The sequence below is a fragment of the Dermochelys coriacea genome, chromosome 1, assembly GCF_009764565.3.
Source record: "Dermochelys coriacea isolate rDerCor1 chromosome 1, rDerCor1.pri.v4, whole genome shotgun sequence".
In the NCBI taxonomy this organism is placed as follows: domain Eukaryota; kingdom Metazoa; phylum Chordata; order Testudines; family Dermochelyidae; genus Dermochelys; species Dermochelys coriacea.
In genome coordinates, this window is record NC_050068.2 from 329,090,908 (window position 1) to 329,099,179 (window position 8,272).

The following is an 8,272-nucleotide window of genomic DNA, read 5'->3' on the forward strand; positions in this document are numbered from 1 at the left end:
TGGCTATCCTTCAACAAAAAAGCTTCAAAAACAGACTCCAACGAGAGACTGCTGAATTGGAATTAATTTGCAAACTGGATACAATTAACTTAGGCTTGAATAGAGACTGGGAATGGATGAGTCATTACACAAAGTAAAACTATTTCCCCATGTTATTTCTCCCCCCCACCCCACTCCCCATTGTTCCTCAGATATTCTTGTTAACTGCTGGAATTAGCCTACCTTGCTTGTCACCATGAAAGGTTTTCCTCCTTTCCCCCCCCTGCTGCTGGTGATGGCTTCTCTTAAGTGATCACTCTCCTTACAGTGTGTCTGATAAACCCATCGTTTCATGTTCTCTGTGTGTGTATATAAATCTCCCCTCTGTTTTTTCCACCAAATGCATCCGATGAAGTGAGCTGTAGCTCACGAAAGCTTATGCTCTAATAAATTTGTTAGTCTCTAAGGTGCCACAAGTACTCCTTTTTTTTTTTAGGAATCATTTGGAAAGGGATAGATAATAAGACAGAAAATATCATAATGCCACCATATAAATCCATATAGTTTGCCCATACCTTGAATACTGCATGCAGTTCTACTCACCCCACTTAAAAATTACCATATATTATAATTGGAAAAGGTGCAGAGAAGGGCATCAAAAATGATTAGGGATATGGAACAGCTTTCATACCATGAGTGATTAATAATGCTGGGACTGTTCTGTTTAGAAAAGATATACTAAGGCCGCGCTGCCCTGAAGATAAAGGGCAGCCCCACAGATTCGGGCCACTATAGACTCTGGTTGCTAGACCTCACAGGCCCAAAGGCGAGGAGCCACTGTCACCGAAAAGGGATGATTCCCACTTTCCTCCTTCTGATGGCCTGATACCGCATGACATCCATAATAGGCAGGGCTGGCTTTAGGGAGTGCGGGGCCTGATTGGAACACCCGCTTGTACTCACCCGGTGGCGCTCTGGGTCTTCGGTGGCACTTCGGCGGCGGGTCCTTCACTCACTCCAGGTCTTCGGTGGCACTGAAAGACCCACCTCCCAGGTGCCGCTGAAGACCCAGAGCAAGTGAAGGACCCACTGCCGAAGACCCGGAGCGCCACCAGGTGAATAAAACTTAAGAAGGCGCCAGAGCTTGGCCCTCTTAGGCGCCGGTGCAGGGCCTGATTCAGGGGAATCGGCCTAAAGCCAGCCCTGATAATAGGTGATCATTTAATTAAAGAACACACAAGGGGACTGAATTAAGGTTAATTAACCAGGCAACCTGAATTCTGGCATTTCCTAACCTTTGAGTGTAATTTTTAGGGTTTTAAAAACAAACAAACAAAAAAAACCAAACAAACCTGAAAAAACAGAAATTCCTGCATGTGACATCATATTGACACCTACATGAGTCAACTGCAGGGTTGGAACCTTTAGATCAGGGGTAGTCAATTATTTTTTTATTAAGGTCCAAATTTCTTGGTCAAGGTATAGTCAAGGTCCAGACTGCAGAGAAACAGTGGCTGAAACATGAAGGAGCATACGAGTGTTTAGCATATCTGGCATGTAAATACCTTCCAGTGCCAGCTATAAAAGTGCCATGCAAACACCTGTTCTCACTTTCTGGTGACATTGTAAATAAGAAGAGGGCAGCATTATCTCTTGTAAATATAAACAAACTTGTTTGTCTTAGCGATTGGCTGAACAAGAAGTAGGACTGAGTGGACTTGTAGGCTCTCAAGTTTTATATTGTTTTGTTTTTGAGTGCAGTTAAGTAACAAAAAATCTATATTTGTCAGTGACACTTTTATGACAAAGAGATTGCACTTCAGTACTTGTATGAGATGAATTGAAAAATACTATTTCTTTTGTTTATCATTTTACAGTGCAAATATTTATAAGCAAAAATAATATACACTTTGATTTCGATTACAACACCGATACAATATATATGAAAATGTAGAAAGAAATTCAAAATACTTAATAAATTTCAATTGGTATTGTATTGTTTAACAGTGCGATTAAAACTGCGATTTAATCTTAATCGCAATTAATTGTTTTGAGTTAATCGCGTGAGTTAACTGTGATTAATCGACAGCCCTAATAATAAGTAAATACTAATGTGTTTTCCACTTGCTTTGTTCTCGGAATCAGCAGAACCATTTTGACTGACTGAGACAGACACCTGGCATGGAAAATTTCAGCCTAAATGGTTAGTTTGTCAAAGTTATAAGCAAGTGGAAACAGGGTCTGATAATGGGAAGTGTGGGGAACCTTCATAATAAACAGTGCCAGTTGCTTCACCTACAGTTAATCATAGTACAGTAGTAACTTCTATATTTTGTGGGTCTTTATCTGAGAATAGCTTTTAATATAAATTTCTCTAATTTTGGTACAGTTTTAAAATATGTGGTCGCAGCAGAGGTGCACCTTGAATGTGGGGGCAGAGGGATAGGAGTGCCCTGTCCTGGGCACCACGGCAGCTGCTCTAGCCTTTCTGAGTCCCGCTCTCACCTCTTCCCCTCCACTTGCACACAGTTACTGCCTCCCCTTTGGCGAAGGTGTGCCCCGCCCCTGCCCACTGGTGGGTCGAGGGGCAGGAGCTGGCCAGAACCTGATTGTCTCTCAGCTTCCAAACAATCAGCTAATGGGAAGGCAGTAATTGGAGCTGGATGGTGTGGGTGAAATTGGAGGGGAAACGGAGCTGAGCATGGGTGAAAACATAGATCAACCCCTGCAATATTTCCATTTTGGGGGTGCCATCCATTGTTGTCCCTGGTACTGGGGCACTGTTTGCTTGTGATATTAAAAAGCTATATTCCAAATCCAGCTCTACAGGCAAATAAGCAACTTTATATCTCTGTTAAGCATTAGATCATTTATAACAGTTCTTCCCTGTTTAGTGATAATGAGAACCCTTTTAGAATAGTGTACTTATGAAGAATAAAAACAACGAGGAGTCCTTGTGGCACCTTAGAGACTAACAAATTTATTTGTGCATAAGCTTTCCTGGGCTAGAACCCACTTCATCAGATGCATGAGGCAACTCCCATCTTTTCACGTACTATGTGTATATATATATACCTGCTACTGTATTTTCCATTCCATGCATCTGATGAAGTGGGTTCTAGCCCATGAAAGCTTATGCCCAAATAAATTTGTTAGCCTCTAAGGTGCTACATGGACTCATTGTTGTTTTTGCTGATACAGACTAAGATGGCTATCACTCTGAAACCTTATGAAGAATACTTACTGCAACCCCTACCCATAAAATTGTATGTCTAATTGTTTTTCCTCATCTTCTCTGTAAAAATACTATTTTCCACTAATGTATAGTGTTGATTTCCTAGAACTAGATCAACGCAACTTGTAAGTTAAAATGCACTTTTATTTATCTTAAACCTGCACATCAAAGACACTAAATGTTGTTCTATATGACTGCACATTATATCTACAAACTATATATCTTTCTATAATTGCTGAAATTCTGTATCTTCAGCAGGCTCAAAATCAAAGATTATAACTGTTTTTAACTGTTCACTCTCATTTGTTAAAAGTGATTCATGGTAGTACTGTCTGTGTGATTGTCTGCAAAGAATCTTAAAGAAGTGTAAAAAGAAAAGGAGTACTTGTGGCACCTTAGAGACTAACAAATTTATTAGAGCATAAGCTTTCGTGAGCTACAGCTCACTTCAATGCATCCGATGAAGTGAGCTGTAGCTCACGAAAGCTTATGCTCTAATAAATTTGTTAGTCTCTAAGGTGCCACAAGTACTCCTTTTCTTTTTGCGAATACAGACTAACACGGCTGCTACTCTGAAACCTGTCATTAAAGAAGTGTATATCTGAAACAGCTTGTTCTAATTATTATGGATATTCAGTGATCCACTTTAAGAGTGAAAGACATTTCAATCAGTGGTTTTTTTGCTATTCAAATTAGTAGCAACAATTTATACTGTTACAAATACACTGATATTGGGCATGCAGCCTGCCTGTGCATGACTTTTGAACTGTTATGGAAGCTTGATTGAAACAGAGAGTAAGATACGATGCTTTTAAAATTGCTGCAGGCCTATTTTCCATCCTGCTGTTTTCAGATTGCTGAAGATCATATCAGAGCGCCACTCCTCAGAGGTTTTTCCTGATAATAAGCTGAATTGAATTGTCTGTTCAAGTATTGCTTAAAGCAGTGGTTTTCAAACTTTTTTTATCTGGTGACCCAGTTGAAGAAAATTGTTGATACCAACGACCCAACGGAGCTGGGAATGAGGAGTTTGGGTGTGGGAGGGGCTCAGAGCTGAGGCGGAAGGTTGGGGTGAGGATTGTGGGTGGGGCTGGGGATGAGGGTTTTGGGGTGTAGGAGGGGGCTCTGGGTTTGGAGGGGGCTCAAGGCTGGGGCAGGGGGTTGGGTGTGGGAGGGGGTCAGGGCTCTGGGCTGGGGGTGCAGGCTCTTGGGTGGCGCTGGGGATAAGGGGTGTGGGGTGCAAGAAGGGGCTCTTGGTTTGGGGGAGGGCTCAGGGTTGGGGCAGGGGATTGGAACATGGGATTGGGGTGCAGGCTTACCTCAGGCAACTCCTGGTCAGCGGCACAGCGTGGGTGCTAAGGCAGGCTTCCTGCCTGTCTTGGCACCACGGACCGTGCTGAGCCCTGGAAGCGGCCAGCAGCAGGTCTGGCTCCTAGGCAGAGGTGCGCAAGTGGCTCCGTGTGGCTCTCACCTGCAGGCACTGCCCCAAGCTCCTATTGGCCAGTTCTCAGCCAATGCGAGTGCAGAGCCAGTGCTCAGGGTGGGGGCAGCGTGCGGAGCCCTGTGGACCCACCACCTAGGAGCTGGACCTGGTGCTGGCTGCTTCTGGGGTGCAGCACGGTGTCAGAACCAGTAGGGACTAGCCTGCATTAGACGGGCAGCACTGCTGACGGGACTTTTAACAGCCCGGTCAGTGGTGCTGATCAGAGCCACCATGACCCAGTGCCTTACAATCCGCGATCCAGTACTGGGTCATGACCTGCAGTTTGAAAACCACTGGCCTAAAGATGTCATGAGCTTTCCACTCTTAACTGCCATGAACCACAGTTCTGATCTCATTCAAGATGAATCCAAGATTAATAGATTTCTGGCAACCTTTTTTTTTTTCCTTGTTAATAGAACAGCACTGACCTTGGCTGTTTTTTAGGGCTTGTTGGCTGGCTAAACAAGTTTTGTATTTGCTATCCTGAATGAATCAGTTGCAAAATGTTGGGGTTTTAATTGCTTTTATGCATTCATGTATTACTGCTTTGGTGGGTAAGGTATGTGCATGATATGTATATTGTAGCAGTTTGTTTTGTTTCTGCAGTTATAATATTCTTCCAAACTGACTTCCAAACTGACAAACTCAAACTGACTTTGTGCCAAAAGGAAAATAAGCATATTGGAGGGATAAAATACAACTCACTGTTTGTGGTATTAGTCCACCATCCAGTGGTCTGTAACAGGGGAGAGATCCTGGAGAACTATTTGACCTCCAAATGTGCCTGGGAGTTGCATATAGAGCTTGCTGCTATTAGTATTCACAGCACAGAAACTGAAGATTTGGCAAGGAGTGCTCTGCTGATTCCTGAGGTCAATGTATTTTAGAAGGCATCCACATTTTGTGATAGTTTTGTTTTTAATAATTACAGTTTTTAGGGACCCCCAAGCACTACACTCATTAAGAGGAAGAGAAAAGCTCTCAGATACAACTATTTATTGGAGTTGGAGGAGAAAGGAATGTAATAAAGAAAGAGAGGTTATAGGGGAAAAAGAGTAAAGGGGCTGTAGGAGTTCGGAGGGTTGGCCCAAAATTTTCTAACATCATTTGGATTCAGAAATACTCTTTGGGGCATTGTAATTAAATGGTACAGAAGAAGAAATTTCAAGATGCAAGTGTGGTTTCTGGTTGTGGTGTTTCAATGGAGGACATGTTCTGATTTATAGCAAATGGGAGATCAACTCTTTTATTAAAAAACAACTCCCCTATAATTCTACAGTTTTTCTTTTTTCCCTGATCTGCTATGTCTTCTCTTCCATTTTTGTGTATCCCTTTCTCTTTTTTATATATTTCTTTCTCTCACTTTTTAATTTGGCTGCCCTCTTCTGTTGTTTGGTTCCACACTGTTGTGATCCTTTTTGCCCCAGCCCCATTTCTATTCTTACTATTGTAACGAACCTTTATTTCCCACCACCTCCCTTTTTGGGTCACTACATACATTAAGGTACATCAAACTCTGACATGTTCCTGGTAGGTTGTCAGTTTTCCCAGAGTTCTAGAACCTTGTGGGTTCACAATAACCACTTGCACACATGTCTATTATATAAAGGTTCTTTAGTGCCTTTGGCCTAAGGAAAATAAAGCAGTAACCCTATGCATGAAGAATTACAGCTTATTGTAGTTAATTATACATGCTGTAATTACTAGTTTAAACCCCTTGAAGCAGTCCAAGAAAAGGTGCACGGTTAATGCTGCTCTTAGAAACTCTTCAGGCCTGGGGTGCACCTTCCAGTCCATCCCTCTTTTGAGGGCAAAGTCTTTTTCTCCCCCCTTCAGTATCAGAGATCTGGATAGATTCTACCTCGAGTTTCCTTTCTTTCTTTTGGTACTGTTTCAGGAGTCTTTCTTGATTATCTCCTTCAATGTAGAGGTGTCCGTGCTCGAAGTCTCCTCCTGCAGGCAATTATCAAACCACATCCCCCTGAGCCTCAATTTGATATGTCCTTTTTTTTTTACTGGGCTCTACTTCCTGTGTTAAAGGATAGGCAGTGTATTCAGCTTTGTCACTTTAAGAAGTTCTTACTTTTGATTGTCTTCTATGATAGTTTCCTGTCTCTGGAACTCTTCTGTAGCAGCAACATATTCTCATGCCACTATTCCTTTGAAGAGCATGAAGGGCTGGTCCACCTAACCGTTAATGCCTCTTAATCAGTTGTTTTTCATGTATCATTGCTACTCCCAAGGGCCTTGGCCCTGGTGGGATTACTTGAGTGACAGTTTGATGATTCAGTATCACTGTAACCTTTAGATTTGTCACCTGCAGTAACTCAGCCATTTCTCAGATTCTAACCTCACCCACTCATCTCCTTGAGATGCTAACTCTTAGTGGTTATAGACCTTCCACACAGCCTCCCACCTATGCTCTGCTCCTGGCTGGTAAGTTGTCTCTTCTGGACCCGATTCTGGCTTTTCCCAGCTGCTCTCTCGGTGCAGTGCTGGCTTTTTGTCCATAACAGTTGACATGGGGTAGTTTATAAACTCACTTTTTCCTCCTCAGCTTTTCTTCACTAGCTCTACTGCCCAAAACAGCTGTTCTCTTATGGGTCAATTATCTGTCCTTTTCATCCCTTCTCAGTAGTTCTGCTGTTCTTAGTTGTCCTCTTCCCTAGCATACTGAGGATCTCTGTGCTGGCAAAAGCCCCAAGATTTGGAGAAGAGGGGGTAGTTCATTTGATGCTTGCTACTGTTCGCAAGAGATTTTCTTCCTGGAGCTTTTAAATGTTCCAGGAGGTACCGCATGATAAAATAAATTTTGTTGGCCCAGTGGGAAGGTCTTCCAACCTCCCAAGCTAACCTTTAATGTTCAGGATAATTCTGGGGCTGGAGATAGTGATGAGTAATGCAACAGTGGGTTTGCTACACAACTCTTCAGAGGGTATGCAAAACTGTCTGAGTTCTTCAGTTTGGCAATATAGCAGCTGTAAGTGATTTACTTATTACAGTCATAAGGGGTGTGAAAGAATGCCTCAGATCACAGCACTTTTCTCCTAAAGGATTCTTTGGCACACCCTCTTACCATGTCCCGAATTTCTCTCTGGTTTAATGTTTTATATTAGAAAAAAATGTTACCAAATGCTCTGGATTACATTTTTAATGCAAAACAACATATGTGAGCTTTTGGGCAGGAGGGAGGGATCCACAGCCACTAGAATGCTGTGTAAAGTTTGAAAGCTACATTTTTTTTTCTCCATACAGCCTTCCATATCTTCTCCCATGGTCAATTGCTTGCATGTATTGTCGGACATTTCAAATGCAGAGCCTGATTCTGCTTCCTACACAACTGTCAGTGATGTATGAGAGAAAGCGTGATCTGGAGTTTGAGCTGGGACCTCTGAGTCTGATCTCAGATCTGCCGCCAATCTGGTGTGTGGTCTTGGGCAACTCACTTAGCCCTTCTTTGTCATCGTTTCCCCAGAAAGAATGCTAATGTCTACCTCAAAGGGGAAGTGTTCAGACTGCCAAATATTAACTGATGCAAACTTTAAAAAAGGAAATACTGGATAGATGCTAAATGT

At 42.5% G+C, this 8,272-nt stretch overlaps 1 protein-coding gene across 5 annotated transcripts in view; it reads left to right on the plus strand.

Annotated features, from left to right (window-relative positions):
- Positions 1-8,272, plus strand: part of FBXL13 (F-box and leucine rich repeat protein 13) — a 156,093-nt gene that overhangs the window by 53,545 nt on the left and 94,276 nt on the right. The gene's annotated exons all lie outside the window — the stretch shown is intronic.